The following is a 27,849-nucleotide window of genomic DNA, read 5'->3' as shown; positions in this document are numbered from 1 at the left end:
TCATAAATATGAACCAGTTGCCAAGCGTCCAAATTCTGATCACATGATTATGGGGATGCTTCAAAAGTTGTAAATGTGAAAAATGATTATAAATCACTTTTTTCAGGCCCGTTGTAACTTGTAACAGTCACTAAATGAATTGTTGTAAGTGGAGGATTACCTGTATATCCAATTCAGTAAAATGAATACCCTGTTTCCCCAAAAATAAGACACCCCTTGATAAGAAACTCAATCAGGCTTTTGAGTGCATGCGCTAAAATAAGCCTTCCCCCCAAAATAAACCCTCCTCGAAAATATTCAAACGCAGAGCTGGAAATCAGGTAAGATGGCAAGAGGAGCCCCATCTTGCTCCAGAATAATAAGACCTCCCCAAAAATAAGGGCAAGTGTTTCAGAGTTCAAAAAAATATAAGACAGGGTCATATTTTCTAGGAAACATAGGAATAGAATAGAATAGAATAGAATAGAATAGAATAGAATAGAATAGAATAGAATAGAATAGAATAGAATAGAATAGAATAGAATAGAATAGAGAGTTGGAAGGGACTTTGTAGGTCATCTAGTCCACCTGTCTGCTCAGGCAGGAGACTCTATACCATTTCTGACAGATGGCTCTCCAGTCTCTTCTTGGAAGCTTCCAGTGATGAAGCACCCACAATTTCTGAAGGATTTCATACTAGATAGCATCACAGATTTATTCTAGATCATGGGCAGGCTACATCTTACTTCCATATATTTAGGACCACAATTCCTCCAATTCCTTAATGATGGATAGGGTTTATAGGAGATAAGGTAAAAACATTTAGAAGATACCAGATTTCTTATCTTTTTGTCACTCACTACTGTTAATATGGCATATTGCAAAATTACTAATGGACATTTGCTGTGTAATGTATCTGTGCATTCTCCTTGTATTAATAAGGCTTCATAGATTAAATTTAATTAAACCACAGAGAGGAAATTGCTAATATCTAGAAAACATTCCATTTGACATTAATAGGACTTTCTTATCACTTATAATAGCTATACTATACTATGCCAAACTTTATTCAAGGATTAATATGACACATACAACTTAATATTCTTTGACCTATATATGACAAATTTAGGCATATATATATGTAACATTAATCCATGGGATAATATGATAATCAAAAATTCTGCTATATAATTTAAAATGAACAAATCCAATATTAGGACTATCATATCAGGACTGCAAAAATAAAAAAGAAGCCGACAGAAAACAAGGTACCAATCCCCCTTTTTGCTGCCAACTAGTGGTCATCTAGCATTTTTTTACAGCTGAATTCAGGTAGCCTTTCAATATCAGATTCAAGCTCTGATTATTTTTGTTTTGATTAAATGGCAAATATTTGTAAACATAACTGAGAATACAAGTCCGGTTGTCTTCAAAAGTGTCAGATTGGATTCTTTCAGTACATTAAGCTTAATTGGCTTATTGTAATGGAATGTGTGAATGACCTTGGGGGAAAGAAGGCCTAGGAAACGCTGCCTAGGAACCAATCAGACAAGAGATGCAGGAGCTCCCAGTGGCTTAATTTTCAGAGAAGGAAACTTAAGAAGGACCTGTCCTAATAGATCAAGCAGTTAAAATTGGTAGCAGGAAGTTTGTGCTTTCAGATTTTCAAGATTCTGTTAATATAGCCTTACAATAAAATATAATTTCATTGATGCTTTTAGTGATGCTTCCTATCTGGTGTACCTAGGATGTCTGATATTTATCCATCACATTTGAATGATTTAGCATATTGTATCAATCCAGCAATGGTTTTATGCATAGTATGTTATTTGAATTGCAGTAAGTAGATAGATTCAGATCCCAATTCATAAATGGAACAGATTGGGTGACATCTCTCAGCCAATGGATCTGACATGGTAGTTGTGAAGATAAATGAGAGGAGGCTTCCATAATGTCACCTTCCAAACCAATTGTGGAATATAAATGCAATCAACAAACAAGCTTAGTGCTATGTGTTAATCTGCTCATTGTGAGTTCCCAGTCTTATATCAAAGCTCTCTATAAGAGATTTTCCCTAAAATATTTCCAGAAGAGTTTGCTCTAGAAGTATATATCTGTAATAGGGACTGCACGATCATTTTTTGGTTTTCCAGAAAGCAAAAATATCCTATTGTTATTGCAACATAAAGTGTTGAAAGTTTCTGATTGTTATTATTCGTTTTGGAACCACTGTTGGAAAGAAGAAATAATTATTAAATCTGAGACAAACCAAGATGGTAAGCATTTATATCTTGCAATTACTAGGAAATGAACTTGCTTGATGGCAGTGGTGAAATTCAAGTTTTTTTACTACCGGTTCTGTGGGCATGGCTTGGTGGGCATGGTGTGGCTTAGTGGGCATGGCAGGGGAAGGATACTGCAAAATCTCCATTCCCACCCCACTTTGGGACCAGCTAGAGGTGGTATTTGCCAGTTCTCCAAACTACTCAAAATTTCCGCTACCAGTTTTCCAGAACCTGTCAGAACCTGCTGGATTTCACCCCTGGCTTGATGGTATTTGACTCGCTTATCACCAGCAAAAAGTTCAATATTTCTGAAAGTTTAGGGAGAAAAAAAGACCACCCGAAACATGTCTGGTTACTGCTTCCCACTGTCTAAGAAAGATGGGCTTTTAAAACTGCCTTTCCTTTTTGCGAATCATAAATATACCTCCTTCCTCTGTATGAGTTCTTTTCTTGTAGCTTTATCAGGTACTATTGGAAGTACTTATTGCAATAAATGGATTTGGGCAAACCGCAGGAGATAGTGGAGGACAGGAGGACCTGGTGAGCTACGGTCTATGGAATCATGAAGAGTCAGGCATGATTTAGCAACATAACAACTTTGTATTATAATCTGAATTCAATCCCTATTTTATTGTAATAAACCTGTAAGACTGGCATTGTGACTCTCTCTCTCTCACCCTCTCTCTCTTTCTCCCTCCCTCCACCTCCCTCCCTCTCCCTCCCTCTCATCCATCAATGTTATATGAAGCTCTTGCAGGAATACAGGACATAGAAATGTTCAAAATAAATAAAATTCCTTTGGGTAGCAACATATGCATGGTTAAGGCACACATTTCCTGACAAGCCACAGAGATCACATAACATCAATCTAAATATCTGATACAGAACATTCTAATTAGTCTCCTCAGGACAATTATAAAGTATCACGGTCAGATCAAACTGTATTTTTAAAGGTTATTGAAATCTGCTTTTTTCCCCTCCATTAATATTAGCTTAAATTTTTGATAATGGTCAGTTGAAGACTAAGGAAGGCAGGAAGATGAATCACTAACTGTTCTCTTAATTAATTGCTAATATCCTTTAGGGAACTTTGGATATGTTGAATTCTGAGATATGCAGGAGACTCCTAGCCAATCTTATCCAAATCTTCTATTTTTAAATGGAAGCAAGCAGAGGTTCTTTAACAGTGAGAAAACTGAATGGGCTAGGGGACAGAGACCAGTTTCATTTAAAAATGTTGAAGAATAATTTTTGCTAGATTGAAAGACATCACTTTTCAAGGAAAAAAAAATATATGTGCTCGGTTTGCCAGAGAAACCAAGCAACCAAGCCAGAAATGACCTAGAAACCAAAACAAAAAAAAGTTTCCTTTGGCAGTGACATTTATAACTTATAAATAGATCTTGATAATTTTGCTGGAAAGTTATGATTCACTCTAGTGATTCCTTACTCAAACTCTGCAGTGGATGATAAAATATCAGAGTTGTACTTTCTCCGCTTTGACTTGGAATACCAGTAGCATAAATAATTTTAATTGAATCCTATGTTAAGCGTGTTACATTTCATTGTGTGTATTATGTATGCATATAATTCTCGTGCCTATTCCAAATGCTCTCTCTTAGTCTCATTAACTGCATTTGTTAAGTCTGCAACTATCATTTATTTCCAGATCACTAACAACATATGTAACCATATTTCCCTCTCCCTTCTTTTCTCCCTAGGGACCATTTTTATTTCAAAGTTCGTGTTCCAGTAATACACATTTAACACAGTATTTGAATTCGGTGAATCTGTTTCTTGTCTGCTAGGAAAGCAACCAATTTGTTCTCCATTAATCAAAATAACTCAGGCTCAAATTATTCTACTTCAGACGTTTTATTCGAAGAGCCAGCCTTCTTGAGAAAAAGCTGATGCTAGGGAAAAGTGAAAGGAAAGTGAAGAAGAGGACAATCAGCAACAAGTTGGATGACCTCAGTTACAATGGTGATGAATGTGGTGTTGGAAGATCTGATGGATCAAATGAGGGACAGATCATCATGGGGGGGGAAAAAATCTATCTATGTGTCTTGAAAGGAAAATCTAGTCCACTTCTCATTCCAAGCCAGGAGAAAGACGCAGAAGAAATGAACTGAAGGCAGCTGCAATTGGAAAGGAGGTCTCCATTTGTTTCGTAGCCAGAAACTATAGTGACAGCAGCATGTTTCTGGGGCTGAGAGTAGATGGGCTTTTATACATTCTTTGGGGCTTTGTGATTGAGATGTCTGTTCCTGTGCAAGAATATGGTGTTTTGTTTATTTATTTATTTATTTATTTATTTATTTATTTATTTATTTATTTATTTATTTATTTATTTATTTATTTATTTATTTATTTATTTATTTATTTATTTATTTATTTATTTATTTATTTATTAGACTTCTAGACCGCCCTTCTCCCGAAGGACTCAGGGCGGTGTACAGCCTTATTAAAACACATAGGTACACAATAAATTTAAAATACATTTAAAATGAAATATTTAACCGGCCAATTTAAAACTAAAAGCGGTCAAACGACCGATATAAAACCCTAAACTATAAAATCATAAATAGATTAATACAATTTAAAATCAATTAAAACTAAGTTAAACTAAAATATCAAATTAAAATAATATTTAGGCTAGTCCCGCCCGATTGAATAGCAGAGTCTTCAGTTCCCACTTGAAGGTACGGAGGTCGGGAAGTTGGCGTAACCCAGGAGGTAACTCATTCCATAGGGTTGGTGCTGCCACAGAGAAGGCTCTCCCCCTGGGGGTCACCAGCTGGCACTGTTTGGCTGATGGCACCCGGAGCAGGCCCGCTCTGTGGGAGGCTATTGGTGGCAGAAGGCGGTCTCGTAAATAGCCCGGTCCTAAGCCATGGAGCGCTTTAAAGGTGAGCACTAACACCTTGAATTGCACCCGGAAGGCTACCGGCAGCCAGTGCAGGCCGCGCAAGATAGGTGTTGTTAAGTTCTGGAAGTAACGAGGCTGGAGACCAGGGTAGTGACAACAGCTCTTTAATATAGGGTGAACCCAGCAACAGGCTGGGGGAAAAACCTCTCCTTTTATACAGTTCTGCTGGAGGCTTCGTCCAATCAGCAACGTGCTGATTTCCCGCTCAAATATTTAAAGGTACAAACATGAATACATAACACTCCTCCCCTCCCAGAAAACACTTTGCCTCTATTTACATTTTATTTACATGTTATTATTCGACGTAGTCACGCAAATAACCTGGGCGTCTCCTAGTTCTTTCAGACCTGCGCGGTTCAGTTCTGGGTGGTGTTTTGAGCTGGTCGGAGGGGCTGTTTTCTCCTCCCAGCTCTTTCTCTAGGCCAACGGGCCCTGGATTATTTGCAGACTCTTTTTCTTGGCCATCCGGCCTTGGATTACTTTTGTAATTTTCCCTGCCGATTCCCTCGGGAACCTGATGGCGTCGCTGGACCTCCGGGACCTCAGCTAAGTCTTGCGCCTCCGGGTTATGGTCAGCTGTGGGTTCAAATAAGGATTGGTCACTATCTGTCTCGTTTGGTTCGGGTTGCTCTGTTATTCGTTTCCTTATCTGATCTATGTGGCGCCTCCATACTCGGTTGTCTTGTAACTCGACCAAGTATGACTTTGGACCTGTCGCTTTTATGATTTGCCCTGCGAGCCAACTTGGGCCGTCCCCATAGTTGCGGGCCCACACTCTGTCGCCTATACCCATTCCTCTCATTTTTTCTATTTCCCGCTGGTAACCCTCTGGTGTGTAATGGGGATTCAACCGGTCAAGTGGGCACCGGAGCTTCCGACCCATCAAGAGTTCGGCTGGGCTTCTGCCTGTAGCAGTGCTTGGGGTTCTGTGCTGAATGGCCAGAAAGAAATCTACCTTTGCTTGCCAGTCTCCTGGCTTGAGTCTGGACAATGCCTCCTTAGCGCTCCGGACGGAACGCTCTGCAAGGCCATTCGACGCAGGGTGGAAAGGCGCGGAGAGGGCATGGCGGATGCCCTCCTCTGCCAAGTATTCCTCAAACTGGGCTGCCGTGAATTGCGGGCCATTGTCGGACACTAGAGTGTCAGGCAACCCGTGGGTTGCGAATAGGTGGCGCAGGGCTGCGATTACTGCCTCGGCCGTAGTGGATTTCATAAGTACGATTTCTAACCATTTAGAGAATGCGTCGACAACCACTAGGAAGGTTTGGCCGTGGAAGGGCCCAGCAAAATCAATGTGGATTCTTGACCAAGGCCCTTGGGGTTTTTCCCATTCCCTGACTGGGGCCGTTGGTGGTAGAGGTCTGGACTCTTGGCAAGCCTGGCATTTCCCTACCCTCTCAGCAATTTCTGAATCCATGAGTGGCCACCACACATAGCTTCTTGCTAGCCCCTTCATCCTTACGATCCCTGGGTGACCCTCGTGGAGGAGGTCCAATACCTTTTCCCTTAATTTATCCGGAATCACCACACGATCACCCCATAATAGGCACCCCCCTTGAGCCGAGAGCTCATCACGCTTTTTAACAAATTCCTTAAACCTTTCGCCCGGCGCAGCGGGCCACCCTCTTTGTACCCATCCGAGTACAGTCCTTATCACAATGTCCCGGTATGATGCCCGAGCCACCTCCTTAGAGGTGACTGGGCCTGAGTCCAAAGAGTCAATCAGCAGGACAGGCGTCCCCGGGGTGGGGTCTTCGATCGCCTCTGGTAGTGGGCATCTGCTTAAAGCGTCCGCATGCCCCACTTCTTTTCCTGGCCGATGCTGCAGCTTGTACGAATAAGCGGCTAAGAAAATAGTCCATCGAGTCAATCGTGGCGAAAGTGCCACAGGCGTTGGGCGGTCTCCTGCCAGTATTCCTAACAGCGGTCTGTGGTCAGTCACAATTTCAAAATCCCGCCCAAATACATATTCGTGGAATTTCTTCACCCCTGACACAATTGCTAGCGCTTCTTTATCTAACTGACTATAGTTCCTTTCTGGGGGGGACATTGTTCTAGAGTAGAAGGCTATAGGGGCTTCTGTGCCGTTTGGAAGTCTGTGGCTGAGCACAGCCCCCACCCCGTAAGGGGAGGCATCGCAAACCAGCACTAGGGGCAATGAGTTATGATATTGGATGAGCAGGCTATCGCTTGAAAGCAGGTTTTTCACTGTTTCAAAAGCCCTACTTTCCGACTTTCCCCAAGACCAAACAGTATTTTTTCCTAGAAGTTTGTGCAGCGGTTCAGCAACGGTCGCTTTGTTTTTTAAAAAAACCGCGTAAAAATTCACTAACCCCAGGAATGCCTGCAGCTCTGCTTTGTTTTTGGGCGCTGGGGCCTTTCTGATTGCCTTGACTTTGCTCTCAGTGGGGTGAATTCCCTTCTTGTCTATACGGTAGCCCAAGAATTCGACGGACTCGACCCCTATGTGGCATTTGTTTGCTTTTACCTTTAGTCCGGCTGCCCGGAAAATGCCCAGAACCTTTCTTAATCGCTCCCCAGTTCCTCTCGTTTCCGCTGATATTAAGACATCATCAGTAGGGAACTACCCCTGGGAGCCCTTGCAGGAGTCGTTCCATTAAGTTTTGGAACAACCCCGGTGCCACACTCACCCCAAATTGTAGTCGGGTGCATCTGAAGGCACCCCTGTGAGTTACAATCGTTTGGGCTTCGGCTGTGTTGGCGTCTACGGGCAATTGTTGGTAGGCTTGGGCCAAGTCTAACTTTGCAAAGACCTGCCCTTGCCCCAAAGAGTGCAGTAAGTGTTGCACCACGGGAACCGGGTAAGCGCTTTTCTGTAAGGCTTTGTTTAGCGTCGCCTTGTAGTCAGCGCAAATTCTAATTGACCCATCTGGTTTTATGGGTGTGACGATTGGCGTCTCCCACTTTGCGTGATCGACTGGTACCAAAATTCCCTGATTTATGAGCTTATCTAGCTCCTTGTCAATTTTTGGCTTAAGGGCAAAAGGGACTCTCCTCGCCTTTAGCCTAATGGGAGCTACCTGGGGGTCTAAATTGAAGGAAATAGGGGTCCCCTTGTACTTGCCCAGGCAGTCCTTGAAGACATCTTCGAACTCGTTCAAGAGTATGTCTTTCAGGTTGCAGTCACTTCTGTAGATGCCGGTCACTCCCATGCCCAGTGCGCGAAACCAGTCTAGTCCTAGCAAACTAGGCAGAGTCCCCTCGACGATTGTGATGGGCAGGGTCTTCTTGTGAGGTCCGTACTCGACGGACGGAGGTGGTCCCTCGAACAGGGATTCGATTTCCCTGGTAATCGTGGACCCGTAACCGTTGGGATTGCAGGTGGCGCTTCGCGACTGAAGGCAGTGACTTTACCAAAGTGTCCCAGGACATGATGGTGATGGCTGACCCGGTGTCCACTTCGAGTCGGCACCTTACTCCCTCTATTTTAGGTTTGGTGAAGATCTTCTTCTCCACTCGGGTTGAGGCGCGGCCTATAACTACAGTCGTTTGGTTCGAATTCGCGCCTTTCTTATTTGAGCCAATCGCGGGTCGCCTTTCCGATCCCGCGCTCTGATTGGCCGATTTAAATTTTCGGCGGGAAGGTTGGGGAGCTCGACAGACTTGAGCTAGGTGCCCCTTCTTTCCACACCGCCGACATGTTGCGTCCTTAAACTTGCAGCGTTGGCGCTGGTGTTGACCTCCGCAGCTTCCGCATTCGTCTCGGTCCTCTTTGTCGCGCTTTTCGGTTCGGCAGACCCCTTCCTCATCCTCACCGTCACCGTCGGATTCGGTCTGAATCTCCTCCTGGTGCACTGGAGCCGGCTTTGTGCTCGCCTTTGGTGGGGGAGGCTTTTGCAATGTCTCCGCCGCTTGGGTGGACATTTCATGTGCTCTGGCTTCGTCCAGAGCGTTGGCCAGCGTTAGGTTGCTCTTCGCTAGCAGCCGGCGCCGCAAACGGATGTCTTTGACCCCTCGGATGAGTTGCTCGAGCAGCACCTCGTCTAGGTCTCGGTATCCGCAGTCCTTGGACGCCTTCCTTAGGGCGGCCATGTAGTCACCAATGGACTCGCCCTCCATCTGCCTTCGCTCTCCAAATTCAAACCGCCGCACGTATTTGGACGGTGTGGGTGCGAAGTGGTTCTTTAATAGGGTTTGCAGAGTTGGCCACGATACCGATTGTATCGGCGTTGGCTCTGCCAGGGCTTCCGCAATATCGATGACCTCCGGACCACAGTGGCTTAAGAAATAAGCCCTTTTGCGGTTATCTGGAACTCCCTGCAGTTCGTTGGCTTCTAGAAAGCTTTCGAAACGGGTCATATACGTTCCCCATTTCTCTCTGGCTGGGTCAAACGGTGCGGGCGGAGTGTAACTGGCCATCTCCGCGTTTTCTGCCCTGAATTGCTGGGTTCGGTTCTATCGTGCGTGCTTCAGCTCGGTTCTGGTTCTCCTTAGCCTCGAGATCCCATCCTCGTCGCCAATGTTAAGTTCTGGAAGTAACGAGGCTGGAGACCAGGGTAGTGACAACAGCTCTTTAATATAGGGTGAACCCAGCAACAGGCTGGGGGAAAAACCTCTCCTTTTATACAGTTCTGCTGGAGGCTTCGTCCAATCAGCAACGTGCTGATTTCCCGCTCAAATATTTAAAGGTACAAACATGAATACATAACAGGTGTTATATGGGAGCAACGTGATGCTCCCACAATTACCCACGCAGCCGCATTCTGGACTAGCTGGAGCCTCCCGTGACTCTTTAAGGGGAGCCCCATGTAGAGAGATTGCAATAGTCCAGGCGAGAGGTAACGAGGGCGTGAGTGACCGTGCGTAAGGAGTCCTGGTCAAGAAAGGGGTGCAACTGGCGCATCAAGCGAACCTGATAAAATGCTCCCCTGGTGACGGCCATCAAATGTTCTTTTAAAGACAGCCGATCGTCCAGGAGAACGCCCAAGTTGCGCACCCTTCCCCTGGGGGCCAGAACTTCACCCCCCACAGTCAGCGAAGGCGTAAGCTGACTGTACCGGGATGCCGGAACCCACAGCCACTCTGTCTTGGTAGGGTTGAGTTGGAGCCTATTCCTCCCCATCCAGACCCGCACGGCCTCAAGACACCGGTCCATCACCTCGACAGCTTCGTTGGGGTGGTTCGGGGTGGAAATGTACAGCTGAGTATCATCAGCGTACAGATGATAATCCACCCCGAAACCACGGATAACCTCACCCAGTGGCTTCATATAGATGTTGAACATTTTAAATATTTTAGTGGCTGTTGCCATATTTCTATGGGATAATGTAGGGATCATGGCTGACTCTACAGGCAAAAGGAGAAATGCAAATTATTTATTATTTATTTATTTATTTATTTATTTAGTCACACAGTATATATAAGCATAAGCATGAAATAACTATACAATATATAAGCATATATATATAAGTATGAGTATGTAATAACTATATTAGTTGCATATAATGAAAGGCAACAATAGGACAGGAATGGTAGGCACTCTTGTGCTCTTATGCACATCCCTTACAGACCTCTTAGGAATGGGGTGAGGTCAATAGCGGACAGTTTTTGGTTGAAGCTTTGGGGATTTTGAGAAGAGACCACAGAGTCAGGTAGTGTATTCCAAGCATTAATAATTCTGTTACTGAAGTCATATTTTCTGCAATCAAGATTGGAGCGGTTAACATTAAGCTTAAATCTATTGTGTGCTCGTGTATTATTGCAATTGAAGCTGAAGTAGTCTTCGACAGGAAGGACATTGCAATAGATGATTCTATGAGTTAAACACAGGTCCTGTCGAAGGCGGTGTAGTTCTAAATTTTCTAAACCCAAGATTTCAAATCTGGTGGCATAAGGTATTTTGTTGTATTCAGAGGAGTGGAGAACTCTTCTTATAAAATATTTCTGGACACGTTTAATTGTATTGATGTCAGAAATATGGTATGGGTTCCAGACAGTCGAACTGTACTCAAGAATTGGTCTAGCAAATGTTTTATATGCTCTGGTTAGTAGAATAGTGTTTTTGGAGAAGAAGCTACGCAAGATTAGGTTTACAACTCTTAGAGCCTTTTTTGCGATGTAGTTGCAGTGGGCTTTGGCACTTAGATCATTGGATATGAAAACTCCAAGGTCTTTAACAGGGTGGGGGTCATCTGTAAGGTAATGTCCATCAAGCTTGTACTTAGTGTTTAGGTTCTTTTTTCCAATATGTAAGACTGAGCATTTGCTGGTTGAGATTTGGAGTTGCCAAGTTTTATTTTATTTATTTATTTATTTATAAATGAAACATCCTAGGTGTTTCATTTGTCTGAGCTAATCGTGTCAGTTTCTGTTCCTTGCCTGTTGTGTTGCTTATTCAGAATTTCTGGCTGCCCTTTGTTTATGAACAGAATGGCCCAGCTTTCTGAATGGATACAAAATATTTATTCCTAAAGACTAGCCACTTCAGGCTTCTGCTTGAGGCTGTTTTCCTATAGCAGGAAAACTGGGGCTGCTAATTCTGGGGAGGGGTTTTTCCCCCCTACATGTGTTGCTAAGAATTGACAATGACTTGATAAGACATCAATCATCAGTCAAACATCTAATGTATAAATGAAGCCCTGTTCTCTCTTCACTTTCTGCATTATTTTACCAATCATTCCTTTCATAAACCCTAATCTTCCAGTCAACCACTTGTAGCGTTGCTCCCATGACCCATTTTCTCTGCTAATCTTATACTGATTATGTTGAGAGCATGTTTTTAACATTTTAATATTTCTTGGTTTATGAGATTGAAAACTGATTTCCTCCAGAGGTTGTGGATGCTCCAACACTGGAGGTTTTTAAGAAGAGATTGGACAACCATTTGTCTGAAATGGTATAGCATTTCCTATCTGAGAGGGAGGTTCAAGGCCTCCAAGATCCCTTCCAATAATGTTATTCTGAAAAAGTCATAAGTATTTACTTTCTCAGCCTTTGACTGAGTCTGACCTGAGTTTTCCTCTCAATGGTTAAGCATTATTCTGAACGTTATAGTCAGACTCTGTGAACAATGAATGGCATGAATGTATAATTGGCTTGTAAATGATAGCTGAGTCCATCCACCTTGTTGCCGGTTGTATTTTTTATACATGGCAGACTTGTGTAGAGTTAGAGATGGGGATGAAGAAAGCTTTAGAAATTAGCATTCAGATGAAACCAGTGGTGGGATTCAACCGGTTCGCATCGCTTCAGCCGAACTGGTTGCTAAATTGCTGGCTGATCCCTCCCCTCCCCTTCCAGAAGTCCTTTGGCTCCCAGGTAAGTGCAGGGAGGCCTACTAGGCCCAAAATGGGGCACTGGGGGTGCCCTCTTGCTCCCAGGGGTGTGCAGGAAGCTGAATGCTACCTGTCACATCCCTGGCCACCCACCCACCATGGCCACACCCACCCAGTCTGTTATTAGGGCAGAGAATCGGTTGTTAAATTATTTGAATCCCACCACTGGATGAAACCCGTGCATTTTTCATTAGGACATATGGGCCTCAGCTAGAAAAGATTCATTGATGGTTTATATATGGTAACTAAAGCAATGCACCAAGATGGAAGACTATATAAACTCCAATAATGGAGGAATGGATAGCAAAGATGGCTGGGTTTGCAGAAATGAGTAAACTGACTTATTTGATTTAGAAGAGAACTTACAACTACTTTTACAAAAGACTGGAATAGACATTTTGCTAAAAATGGATAACAATCAACTGCTTTTTTAGGATTTATTGACTAAAAATATTTGTTTATGGGAAAAAGGTACGTAATGGTATGTAAATTGAATAGTGGAGTGGAGATGTTGATTGCTATGTTGGCTGTAAAGAAGATCCGACGTTGGCTCTTTAGATATCTTTTTTCTTGCTTATTATTATTAATTTTTATCCTTTTATAATTCTTTTCTATTTCTATATGTGTAAGTCTTTGGAAAATATTCTTTTAATAAACATTATTTTTTAAAAAACCAAAAACAAAGAGAAGTATAATAGATAATCAACATTCTCTTTGAACACCAAATGAAAGACACTGGAAACATCAGAAATTCTAGCTAGATTGGAACCCAGCTTTCTGAATATCTTCAAAAATGCATTTTTGTTTATATCTCCATGCATTAACTATCTAATGCTGATCATTTGTTTAGAATGTGAATTAGTAGCATTATCTCCAAAGGACCTTCATACACATTCCAGACGTTTTATCTCAGTTACAAACACGGTGTCTTGGATCAGTAGGGGTCAGTCTTGCTCCATAAAACTTAAATTCCATTTCAGAAAATTCTCTAATAAGGATTTCAGAAGGAATTTTAAACAGAGAGTTGCAGCGTCAAGAAAAAGGGTGGTGGTTTTGATAGTGGAGGGAGAAAAGGCAATTAATGAACTCTAAAGTTAGGACACAAAATAAAGCTCCAAAACCAGCAGAAAACCAGGGTAAAACCAGAGCGTAAGATTAATCACTTCTAGCTGGTTTTCACATTAATATTATAGAGGGGACTTCCAGAATATGCAAAAAAAAAGTGTTAAATGCAAGATGAAAAAAACATTAGTATATAGCTGCCACTGACTAAAATTATATCTATCTTTCTCTTATGGTCACAACTGCCTTATTTTCTTTACCGCTGTGGAATAAAAAACATTGCAACCTAAGGGAAACAAGTTTTCATCTGTTGAACTGCCTTTTTTTAAAAAAATGTGTTCTTGCTTTACGGAGGAATTTTTGAATTCAATACTGTGTAAATGAATCTATGTGTCATTGATGTAGGTTGGTGAGAGGAAATAGTTTGGACTAATGTGCAGAACGTTTGGACTTTAACCTGTTTGTAAATGATGAGATGAAGGGAAAAAAGTCCGTGTGGAAAGAAGGGGGATTCTGCTCAGAATTTGAACAGGGTGAAGAGGTCATACGTGTTGTGTAGCATTTATCTTTCTTCTTTAAAAGAAGTTTCATGAATGACCTTCCTTCTTTCAAGCTCAAGGCTGCTAGATTACACAGTGATCAGGAGACCGGGCAGATTGATTGTTAGTGAGAAACAGAAGATGAAGGATACAAGAAACACACTTTAAACAATACAAAGAAAAAAAATCTTATTTAAAAGAGAAGATTCTATATATGGATGTGGTTTGTGAAATAACTATATTTTCTCTTCCTTCTACGAAACAATTAGCTGACCATGCTAATTTTGCAGCATCATCTAATTGTTGAGTGACAAATGGTTTACTTGACTACCCTAAACCTAAACCTAACATAAGCCTAAACCTAATCCAATACCTAATCCCTCCTTCCTTTACCCATATGTTGGAAGAAATATCCTTCTGGGTTCAGTTCCAAGTGGGGAGAAAGACACTGTAAACATGGTGGTGGTTCTTCGGTTGGTTTTAATGGTTTTAATGGTGGACACATGCCTTGATGGTGTTGAGTGAAAAAGGGGAGAGATGCTGAGAGTGCCTGGGTTTTATGCCCCTCTGGGCTTTAGAATTTCAGCTTGTATTCTGATTGGTTGTCAGACTCTCATTGGACCATGCAGGGGCAACTCTGTAGGGTGTGTTTTTAAATCCCAAGCTTGGTTCAGCCTTGCTGGGAAATATAATCTTCCCAGGTGCCATGTGGTGAGTTCTGTTGCTAGATGGGTAGAGGGCTAATCCTACCTTTGTTGGATGTTGGGTGAGGGCATTTGCCTTTGCATAGACCTAGTTATCTCTTTATCTCTTAAGTGTGGACATCTGCTGTGGGCTATTGAGGAGGGGGGGCTATTAAGAGTGAGTCTGCTGTTTCTCCATTTCTCATCCAGCGAAATATACTATTCTGCCTTTTTAATATTTCCAAAAATATTTCATTGTTCTAGGAGAGGGGTGGGTGCTAACTCCCTTCACTTAATTCCTTGCATGATCCTTTAATTGCTCCAGAAAGGAGGAACAAGTACCTTTTAAGAATAGTCTTCCAACTATATAATTCCATGTTTCTTTATAGTGATTTTCTGGCTTTAAAGTTCCCTCCCAAAATAAAGAGACATCTGGTATTGGGCGATTGAAATGAAATAGCACTTCGTTGTATTTGCATACGTACTCATCTTTGCCATTTTCACAATTCTTAAAGGTTCTGGAGAACTGAAATGTATATGAACACCAACATCTAAAGCTTTCTGTGGCCCCATAGAAAGAAAAAAACCCCTCATATATTACATTATATACACATTATATATTATAAGACATATACACACATTCGTTGTCTTGAAATTCAGAGAATTGAATAGCGGCAGCTTTTTAAAGACTAAAAACCTAAAGGTTTCCAATTTATATGACATGTTAGCTTGCCTATAGCTTGCCTATAGTTGCCTATTCTGCAGGTGAATTTAGTTCACTTTTGCAGATTCTTGTTATTAAGGGATCTTCGATATTGGCAGTTCTGTTTCATAGGAAATTTACTTAGTAAACTACATTTATACTAGATTTTTGCTTACTATGTAAAAATGCCCAGCTTTTTTTTTATTTCAAAGTGAAGAACAAGGAAGTTTCAATAGAAAAGCGTCGTTCTTTTCTTTCCTCTTTGCTGTAAAAAGAAGCCAAAAGAATGAATTCATTGCCAGTAGGAAGAGATGACTCATGGCAGCACTCTTAAAAGTACCTAAATAAAGCTGAGCACAAAAGGCTTTCTGAAAATTTCCATCCAATATAAGGACAAAGACTTTGGAAAGGTGAGTCCTCCAGCTTGTTCTGAGGGAAAGATAAATTCTCTGGCAATTTCTTAAGTGAAGGATTTCCTCTTAGTACTGAGAGTAATATTACCACATAAAATTCCTTCAGGGTGGCTTTGAGATTGAGCACTGAGCATGAAAGCAAACACTGGGAGATTATTGTGCAAATTCTAAATTTCAACATCCTAAATTGTAAATCCTAAATCCTAAATTGTAAGCAATGTGGATAGCCCTGATGGCGCAGTGGTTAAGTGCAGGATTGCAGGCAAACTCTGCCCATAGCCTGGACAGTGGTGGGATTCAGCCAGTTCGCACCACTTTGGGAGATCTGGTTGTTAACTTTTTGAGCAGTTTGATGAACTGGATGTTGGAAGAAATCATTAGGGCAGAGAACCGGTTGTTAAATTATTTGAATCTCACCACTGAGCCTGGAGTTTGATCCTGAGGGGGCTCAACGTTGAGTCAGCCTTCCATCCATCAGTAAAATGAAGACCCAGATTGTTAGGGACAATATACCAGTAATGGCTGACATTATAAACTGCCCAGAGAGTATTGTAAAGCACTATGGGGAAGAATATAAGTCTAAATACTATTGCTACTTTTTCTTTTCTTTCTCTCTTTTAAATAGTTTAGCAGAACGTTAACGTATTTCTAATCATATCATAGAACTCCTGCTATATTGAAATGGTACAATATGTGAAGATTTATAAATAAAATAAAAAGGAAATCTATCTAAACATTTTCATAACCTCAGTGAGGAATGACTAGCAATGAAAACTGGACGAGCGAAGCATAACCCTGAAATTCTCTGGACTTCTCATGCCATTTATCATACATATCTTTCTGGACATTTGTCAGAATTGGAACTTAGGCCTAATTGTATCTCTTAGGTGACTTCAGAGAGCATGGCTAAATAATGGGTGTTCAACATTTGCATTGTATTGATCATGTATTTATTTATTACATTTATATGCTACCCACCACACAAGATTGTAACTGAGGGAGATGTACAATGGATAATTAAAAAGAAAACCAATAAAATTTGTTGTTTGTTGGTTGGTTTATTTCTTACATTTTATATAGCATTCCATCTCACAAAATCAGACTCTGGTTACTGTACAGTGAAAAAACAAATCATAAAACAAACATTACAAACTTGATAAGAAATTCTGTTCAAAATTTTTGTGAAACCACTTGGGAGGCAATTAGTTCTTGTCTCACTTTCTCCCTCCTTTTCTTTTTGTTGCATGAGAAGGGGACATAATCAGTGGTGGGATTCAGCCAGTTCGCACCACTTCGGGAGAACCGGTTGTTAACTTTCTGAGCAGTTTGCTGAACTGGTTGTTGGAAGAAATCATTAGGGCAGAGGATTGGTTGTTAAATTATTTGAATCCCACCACTGGGCATAATTGTGAAAGCCACTACCATGAAGTCTGGGCTCCTTGGTGCTCTCTCAGTTTGATGGTTTCATTGCAGATGTTTCATTACCAAACTAAATAACTTTATGAAGTTATTTAGTTGGGTAATAAACTTCTCCTAAACTAAAATCCTATGGCATTTCAGGACCCCTTCACAAATGGATATCTGCTTTTCTGTCTAACAGATAACAAGTGGTCAAAATTGGCAATGCTCTATCAAATCCTGTTCCTGTCAAGAGTGGCGTTCCTCAAGACAGCGTTCTTGGACCAACACTCTTCATACTAGACATAAATGATCTTTGTGACCATATCTCAAGTAATTGTGTTCTCTTTGCTGACAATGTCAAACTATTTAACACCACCGACAATACATCTACCATTCAAAAAGACCTTGATCATTGAACCTCTTGGTCTAAAACTTGGCAATTCCAAATCTCAACCAGCAAATGCTCAGTCTTACATATTGGAAAAAGGAACCCAAGCACTAAGTACATACTTGATGGACATTACCTTACAGATGCCCCCCAGCCTGTTAAAGACCTTGGAGTTTTCATATCAGATGATCTAAGTGCCAAAGCCCACTGCAACTACATAGCAAAAAAGGCTCTAAGAGTTGTAAACCTAATCTTGTGTAGCTTCTTTTCCAAAAACACTACACTACTAACCAGAGCATATAAAACATTTGCTAGACCAATTCTAGAATACAGTTCGCCTGTCTGGAACCCTCACCACATTTCTGACATCAATACAATTGAACGTATCCAGAAATATTTTACAAGAAGAGTTCTTCACGCCTCTGAAAACAACAAAATACCTTATCCCACCAGACTTGAAATCCTAGGCTTAGAAAACATAGAACTCCGTCACCTTCGACAAGACCTAAGTTTAACTCATAGAATCATCTATTGTAATGTCCTTCCTGTTAAAGACTACTTCAGCTTTAATTGCAATAATACAAGAGCAACCAATAGATTTAAACTTAATGTTAACCGCTTTAATCTAGATTGCAGAAAATATGACTTCTGTAACAGAATCATCAGTGTTTGGAACACTTTACCTGACTCTGTGGTCTCTTCCCATAATCCCAAAAGCTTTAACCAAAAACTTTCTACTATTGACCTCACCCCATTCATAAGAGGACCATAAGGGGCGTGCATAAGAGCACAAACGTGCCTACCATTCCTGTCTTATTGTTTTTCTTTTTTCTTCTTCTTCATATATATATATATGCTTATACCTCCTAATATTTCCTCATATATATGTTTATATACTATATAATCTTTTTGTGTGATGCTTATATATATTGTTGTGACAAAATAAATAAATGAATAAATAAATAAATAAATAAATAAATAAATAGCCTGCAGTTCTGCACTCTAACCACCGAGCCACTGCGATGGCAAAAGATTCTCTCTCTCTCTCTCTCATCTATCTATACACATGTACAATCAAAACTCCTCCCACTTCTCCCTTTTTTGTGTACTACATTCTCTTGGGAACTGCATTTAGTCTCTACTCTTTCAGTCTTTAAAACATCTCTAACACTACCTCTAACACTGTGTGTGTGTGTGTGTGTGTGTGTGTGTGTGTATGTGTAATGCTGATTCCCTCTCTCTTTGGTGCTTGTCTAAGCAGATCAGCAGGTATCAAGCAAATTAAATTGATAAACCAAGCCACCTGTTTTCAAATATCTCAAATATCGGTCAAAAGAGTTCTGTTAACTCTTTCCATCTCAGAATGAAGATCTATCTCATTACCAACTTCACTGATTCTTTTATTCATCCATTTGGGAAGAGAACCTTCAGTTACTGAGATCTTATCATTCTGAAATTTCTCAATGTGTGACCTTTTTTTTTTTCTTGCCATAGCAGCTGCAAAATTTACAACCAAACCTTTTCAGACCAAGGCAATTTATTATAAAGAGGATTCTCTCACATCATGGTGTATATCCTAAATTAACTCCATGATTGATCTTGCTCCATGTAAATCCCTTGTAATGGTCCTTACTTACATACTTAATAAACTTCAGTTTGAAACCTGTCTTAATTCCTGTATTTTTTTGGGGAAAAAAGAAAGCTTTAATCAAAGCTTTAAATTCCACCTTCCATCCTGCAAAAGCACTATTTTTTTTTTATTAAAAATGACAAAGGTTACTATCATTTATCATAGTGTCACTTCAGGAAATAAGATGCTACCCACAACCGGGTAGGAAAAATTAACTATGACAGTATTACATTTGGGTGCATGGGTTTAATTTTATCTTTGATAGTGATGCAGTGAAAAGTACACCCACATTTCATATAAGATTAATTTGTAGAATAGAACAGGTTTTCACACACACTGGCAAGGTTCACACTCCTGATTATTGGCAAAGTGATCGGCTAGGATTGGTATTCTCAGATAGATAAAAAGTGAACCCCCAAATTCTCACTTAGCTCAGTGATAAAGAATTTCTTGGTGCTAATGGAATTGGCTTCCTTAGAGTAAAGCTGGTAACCAAGGCATTGTTTTAATATTTGCTTCCTTTTAAAATGGAATACTTTTGCAGAATAGCTAAAGCCAATCCTGCCCCTTGTTTATTCAAGATATTCTCAGTTTTCTCCAAACAATAGGATGCATTGAGGAAGAATGTCTCTGGAACAATTTGAGCTCCTTCTGGCTAGTTGTTATTGAACAGCCTTCTTGGCTCTATTTCAAGGAAAATAGAAGGAGAGGAGAATGAATGATGAACTCAAGCAAGGAAAAAACAACAGCCAAATCCTAGCACAGTGTGAAAACCAATGAATTATTATTTTCTTATAGCTATTAATTTCTGCAGCAGGTGGCAGTATTAACAGATCTTCATTAGCATATTGAAGGAAGACCAAAAACAAAAAACAAACCCAAAAACAGAACAAAACCCAAAGTCCTGTAAGAAGGCAATTCTCAAATTATTGACAAGTAAACTACAGAGAAATGTCCAGGAAGTCACCCAAAATTGAAGCCCCATTGTAGGCAATTTTATGTCATAGTGAATAGAATAGAATAGAATAACAGAGTTGGAAGAGACCTTGGAGCTCTTCTGGTCCAACCCCCTGCTAAGGCAGGAAACCCAACACCACTTCAGACAAATGGTTATCCAACATCTTCTTAAAAACTTCCAGTGTTGGAGCATTTACATCTTCTGGAGGCAAGTTGTTCCACTGATTAATTGTTCTAACTATCAGGAAATTTCTCCTTAGTTCTAAGTTGCTTCTCTCCTTGATTAATTTCCACCCAATGCTTCTTGTCCTGCCTTCAGGTGCTTTGAAGAATTCAAAGCACCTTCAGGTGCTTTGGAGAATAGTTTGACTCCCTCTTCTTTGTGGCAGTCCCTGAGATATTGGAACACTGCTATCATGTCTCCCCTAATCCTTCTTTTAATTAAACTAGACATACCCAGTTGCTGCAACTGTTCTTTATACGTTTTAGCCTCCAGTCCCCTAATCATCTTTGTTGCTCTTCTCTGAATTCTTTCTAGAGTCTCCTTATCTTTTTTACATCATGGTGACCAAAATTGTTGGAGTAGAGTTTTTTTAAAAAGTCCAGGAAGATAAAGGAAAGAAAAATTGTGAAGTTGGCTTATATGATCAGGGTAAAAAGAGGAAAAAAATAGTTATATCTTCTTTCCCTTTTGCTGACAAAGAAAGATTGATGAAGCATTTTGATTTTATTTTTTTAATTTAAGAGATGAGCTATAAAGTGAGAAGAGATTATTTAGTCACGGTGAAAAGTTATTATATTGTCTTTACCTACAAGGTTAGAGGGAGAAGTTGCTGTTTGTTGGGGGTTTTTTCACTTTTTTCCCCTTTCATATTTTGTTGTTTACATTTTTTGTAGTCTATGCACATTTTTTCCTTTTTGTTCATAATTCTTAATAAAATTATTTAAAAGAAAAAAATAAGCAAAATAATAAAACAACAAGGGTGCACAATATTTGGATTTATTTAGGAAGATATGATTATATTTCATTGGAAAATGGCAATGAATGAGGCAGTCCAATTTTAAACATGTTCATCTTGGATTGCTGCATGAAAGTGGACATTTAGAAAGGTATTTTACTGATGAACAATTGTTTTGGTCTGAAGATTTTTAAAGTTTTGGAGTTTAAGTTGCAGACATGCTGAATTAGAACATTAATTAAACAAGGATGTTGATTATCATGAATTCAACAGAGATTAGAGGGATAAAGGATTGGATAGAGGAAAAGATGTAGAAATTCTACAAAAAAAGTTGCTCTAACAGTTAAATGCCAATCTGGATTTTGGCAATAAACATTCTATAAATGCTTATTGTTAGTCCCTGCTCATCTACTAATTATTTGTATTATATCATGCAAATGGAATTAGGAGCCTGATCACTCTGGCTTCTTTAACAATGTAGTAGTAGTAATAGTAGTAGTAGTAATAACAAATAATAACTAATAATAACTAATAATAACTAATAAATAAATAAATAAATAAATAATAATAATAATAATAATAATAATAATAATAATAATAAGTGGAAAACCAAAGCTTTGAATGGACAGCACTTGAAAAAAATTGAAGGAAAATGTGATGACAACTTTATAGGAGTATGGCTTAAGATGGGAACCATCAAGAAAGGAACGGAAGGTTTAATACTCGCTGCTCAAGAACAAGCACTACAAACTAATGCCATGAAAGCAAAGATACAAAAATCCACCGACAATCCAAACTGCCGAATTTGCAATAACAAATTCAAATCTGTTTCACATTTAGTATGTGAATGCAGCAAAATTGTGCAAGCTGATTACAAAGCTAGACAAGACCGAGTTGCTAAATTAATCCACTGGTCATTATGTAAAAATCATGACTTGCCTGTATCCAAAAGTCATGGGAACATAAAATGGAAAAAGTTATAGAAAATGAGAAGGTGAAGATCTTGTGGGACTTTCAAATACACACAGATCATCACTTGGAACACAACATACCAGATATCACAGCTGTCAAAAACTGAAACGTACAATTTATTGACATTGTGGTATCAGGAGATGCCAGACTCGAAGAAAAAGAACTAGAAAAAAATCATGAAATATCGCGACCTAGCCATCAAAACAACACGGCTATGGATGAAACATGTAACAGTGATACCCATTGTCATCGGGGCACTTGGTACCATGTCCAAGAATTTTATAAGATACATCAACAAATTGCAGCTTCCTGCAATAACACCAGCGGAACTGCAAAAAACTGCGCTACTTGGAACATCATACATTTTAAGAAGGTACTTGGTTGATACCTAGGACCCTGGCAGCAACCCGTATCAACCATTAGCACCAGTCAATGCTATTTGTGATGTATTTTGAATGGTCAGTTGACTGAGTTTCATTTTTAATGAATAAAGTAAATAATAATAATAATAATAATAATAATAATAATAATAATAATAATAATAATAATAATAATAATACCTCTGATACACTGAGAGCTATATGTACATATCTTGTATGTACATAATAAGTACATGCCTTAGGCTGCAATTTTAATTTTGTCACCCCTAAGAAGGATGGGAAGAAGCGGAATAAAATAAATTCCAATTAGATTGTCATTTAATATATTCCAACGTTTCTTGTTTCCATCAGAGAAGGAGAGGGATGCCATGTTCAAAATACTTTGGTTGACATTTCTACTATTATTTGTTTTTCTGTTTTAAGATTAAGTATTAAGGGAGAAGGAGGCATTTAACCATTGTTTTGTTTGTTAGGTTATAGAGGAGGTCACTGTCACCACAGGAAAACAGTGGCAGAATCTGCTTCAGTGAAACAAGAAAGAAAAATGTTGAAAAGGAAAGAAAAAAGAGACATATCTGACCGCTATACTTTGACACACACATCTCCGTCCCACTGCTCACTCCTCAATTTCTTCAGAATTTGAACATGGAAAGAAAGTTTCAGTTACCGGAGTGAGAATGTGGCTGAGAAGGTGAAAGCATTTTATAGGCCATTCAATGCTTATGATGCTTCATTGTTAGAGCGACCATTTCCTGCTTATTTGGTTGGTGAACTGGTAGGTACATCAACCAGGAGATAGGACTGTTGTAAAACAAACTTGCAAATATGAACCCTAAAATAGACTGAATATAAAGAAGACTTGTGATGCAAAAGAAAACCTCCTTTCTTTCTTTTGACACCCTATAGTTTTTATGCTGTTTTTTTTGCAGAGTTATGGAGCTGCACCATGGATTGTTATAAACTTCAGGTTCTGAAGTTGCAGAGAATCATAATCAAAAGCAAGACATTTCCTTGACAACTGTTCCCAACCTGTCTTCTGTCTTCTAATTGGAGGAATGACTTTCTGCCAGCTGCCAGACATGACTCACCTTAAGTTTCTTAGTGAACATTGAAAAGCAACTTGTAAACTGCTCTGGGTGAGATTTCCCTGGGAGAACTGAAGGGAAGCTAAGTTAAACCTTTTGGTGATAATAACTTGTCTATCTGGCAGAAGTTAATGTTGCAGAACTAAAATAAAAAAAAATGAAGATACCTTCTTAAAATTCAGGGGGGAAAACAGCAGAAAATGTGGCTTCTATCCATGTGCTTCACCTGCTCCCTATTGTACAACACTCCTCCCACGGTGCCGTTGTTCCTTCCTTATTTTTAATTCAGTTTTAGCCATCCAAAAGAATACGATCTTTGGAAAAGAAATGTAAATAAAATTCACAATTGCATTTTAGCCTCCCACATTAATCATCTTGTTATGAAGTCATTGACTTTAAATCTACAACACAGGGAGTATCAAAACAAATTGATGTTATGTCTATACACAATAGGCATAGAATATTTTTTCCGAAAAGACGTGAACTTTTTACCAGCAAGATCCTCAGAAGAACAAACTCAGTTCCTTGAGTGATCTTCAACCATCAGCTGACATTTACTGCCACCTATTTGATAATATTTTCTTCCATCCATCCATCCATCCATCTATCCATCAATCCATCCATCTTGGATATCACCAAATCAATAAAAATTCACAGAAACATTCAAAATAATCTATGCAAACACCCTCAAGTTAAGCTCTGTGATATTAAAGCAATGAAGAACTCATCCAAATTACAAATATATGAAAAAAAAATATACAGTGGTAATGAAACTACCACAATGAATTTAGATAATCCTAACAATTAAATCAACGCCAGTAACTGAAAGTGAAGAAAAATAAAAATGCAAACTATTCAACCTAATGCTCTTTGGAAAAGTTATGTTTTCAGTGACTAACAGAAACATTAGAGAGGATGGGCATACTTCACGTAATCATCCAGGGAAAGATTGAAGGCAAACGAGGTCTAGCGTTAATGGCTTCAAAATCGAAGGGACTGGTTTGGACAAAACTCAGCAGCACTTTTTTGTGTGGCTGTTGATAAAAATAGGATTACTAATATGGTCGCCAATGTCAGATGATGGATATGGCTGAAGAAGAAGACAGGATGGAACAGGCTGTTCCACAAGTTTAGACCAGCAACTGAGAGACAAAGCCTCCTGACTTTCGTTTACAAAATAGGAGTAGGTCCTAAAGCTTTTACCAAGAAGAAAATATTAGGTCGGCCAATTCAAGTAAAAGAAGAAGAGGCAGAGAGAAGTTATTATGTTTTATTACTATGTAATACTCTTTAGTAATAGAACTCTAATACAGGTATTCCTTAACCTATGACTGTTCATGTAATGACGGTTCAATGTTATGATGTTCTTGCAAAAAGTAAAGTACTGTACTTGCATTTACAATATGGCATTACCGTCATGAGATCACAATTCAGAGGCTTGGCAACCAGCTGGCATTTACTAATTGCCTCATCCTGTGCTCACAGGATCACAATTTGTGATCTTTTTAGTCAATTTCTGCCCAAAAAGCACCTCCGGGGAAGCCAAACACACTTAACAACTGCTGTAAAAACTCTCTTAAAATTGAGTGCAAGTTGATCTATCACGACAATGACATATGATGGAATTTCTGGTTCTAATTTGGATCCAGGGCTACCTGTAGTACCAGCAGCATCTATTCCCTGCCTTTGCCTGCCTTGGTGAGATGATATAGATTGGGATACATGTAATTTTTTTAAAAAAATACTTTTTGTTTTTTAAAAAACAGCAAACACTAACATACAACATATACTCCTTCTTTACATCAGCTTCGTATCAGTAATCCTCTATTATTTACATTTCCCCCTCTCGTTTTCTTTAATTATAGTTAACTTTTTGTCCCATTATCCCTTATTTCTATATATATTCCATCATATCTGTCATTATAACAACACATTTTCTTTCGTGCACTACCTCTTTTTGTGTGTGTGACCTTTTCCCCTTTTTCGTCATTTACCATTTCTAATTTCTATCCAATTATACAATTTATTCCATACTATATAATATTCTGTATCTTCCTTTTATCTCCTTTCTTAATTTATCCATCTCGGCACAGTCCAGAATTTTCCTTATCACTTCCTCCTCTGATGGTATATTCTAATTTTTCCAGTTCTGTGCATAAAATATTCTTGCAGCTGTTATTATATGTAGAATTGGATACCTTATTTCTTTACTATATTTCCTATTGAGATATGTAAATTTTTATACATCATGTAACCTGGATACTAAGTTCTACTCATCCTAAATTCATGCCTATTTTTTTTTTTAAAAAAACCATAGACTTAGACTTTGGCCATCAAATCTACCACCTGCTACTTTAGGAATATGTTTTGGTAGCGTTGGTCAAGTGGAGGATATGTCTTTCACTGCCCTAAGCCGCATGAGATTAGGGCCAAATTTCTGTTGTAAGTGAATTTATGGACTTCAGTCTTGAACAAGTGAACTATTTTCTGGCAAATGTGTTTTCCAACTATCAGCAACCAAGTTGCTACATTTGCTCTGATCTCATTTAAACTTAAAAAGAAATATTTAAGTTCTTAGCTGTAGTCTTGGCTTTATTTTACTGTAACCTTTTTACATCTAATACTCTTTTTATTACTTTTTTTTACAATATTTTACTGTTATTTTATTGTATTTTATGGCATATTATACCTTATAACCTGTGGCTACAATAATAAACTTACTAACTTCCTTCCTTCCTACTATAGGATCCTAAATTAAAGTGTCTCCAATAGAGGAATTTCTGCTGAAATATAACCAATAAAGAGGAGAACCATCCTCCACTTCCTGATATGCTACTCCCAGAAAACGTTTCCAGATAGTAAATTGGAATTTGTTTTCTTATAACTTTAAAATCCACCCTGATTCCATATTTTGCGCATTGGGATTAAAGATAAAGTTTGTTTCTGTGTGACTCCTTTCAGGTTCTTGAAGAAATTCAAATGTGTACATCTGGGAAAAGAGGGATAAAGGTCAAATTGCAAAACATGCACGGAGATGACATCACACCCATGTCAGGGCTTGTGTAACGTGTCAGGCAATGGCACTCCAGCATGTAAGAGCAGTATTTGCCTGCTGACATCACCCTGTACGTATCATAATTTTGACAATCTTGCAGTTTGCTGCAGTTGCTACTGGATTCATATCTATCTTCAACCAGTGGTGGAATTCAGCCAGTTTGGGCTGGTTCACACGAACTGGTAGTTAAATTGCGGGCTGGTCCGCCCCCCCCCGTCCCGCCCCTTCCAGGAGTCCCCACGCTCCCCATTTTTGCTCCCAAGAGGCTGCAAGGAAGTCTGTTCCCTACCTTGGCCTTCCTTGGTGAGATGATATAGATTGAGATATATGTAAATTTTTATACATCATTTAACCTGGATACTAAGTTCTACTCATCCTAAATTCATGCCTAACTTTTTTTTTAAAAAAAAACCCATAGACTTAGAAGGGGCCCCCAAAACGGGGTGCCGGGGGGGTGATGCATCCCCCCATGGCCTGTTTTTGCTCCCGAGGGGTGCAGGAGGCTGAATGCTGCACCCCCTCACATGCCCTGGCCACGCCCACCCAGCTGGTCCTTAGGGCAGAGAAACGGTTGTTAAATTATTTGAATCCCACCACTATCTTCAACAATGGAAATCTAATTGGTAACTTTGGGGCAGACATTCTCTAATAGTCTAATTTGATCTTGTGGTGATAAAAATGAAGACAGATCCCTATGTGAGTCAACATGAATTCCTGGACAAAAGGTGGAATACAAACCTAACAAACAGACAGACAAATACTATCACATATTGCTGAATGTTGAATAACTCAAGTTCCATAAACTGAAGAACTTAAAACTAAAAATACTCCATTAGACAGAAAGAAATTATTACTTCACCTGATTGCATTGTTTGTTTCTGAGGATGCAGCCTGAAGTATAAGGTTCATATTCATTGAATTGTAAAATAGCAGAATAACAGAGTTGGAAGGGACCTTGGGGATCTTCTAGTTCAATGTCCTGCTCATGCAGGAAACCCTATAGCATTTCAGACAAATTTCAGATGAATACAATTGAATGGGGCCACAAAAATGGTAGGTTAACCCCAGTTCGGACCGGTTCTATAGAACTGGTAGTAAAACTGGTGGGAGGCTCCGCCCACTGACCTGGATGTC

This window comes from Ahaetulla prasina, chromosome 3, assembly GCF_028640845.1.
Source record: "Ahaetulla prasina isolate Xishuangbanna chromosome 3, ASM2864084v1, whole genome shotgun sequence".
Lineage (NCBI taxonomy): Eukaryota > Metazoa > Chordata > Lepidosauria > Squamata > Colubridae > Ahaetulla > Ahaetulla prasina.
This window is presented reverse-complemented; position numbering follows the sequence as displayed.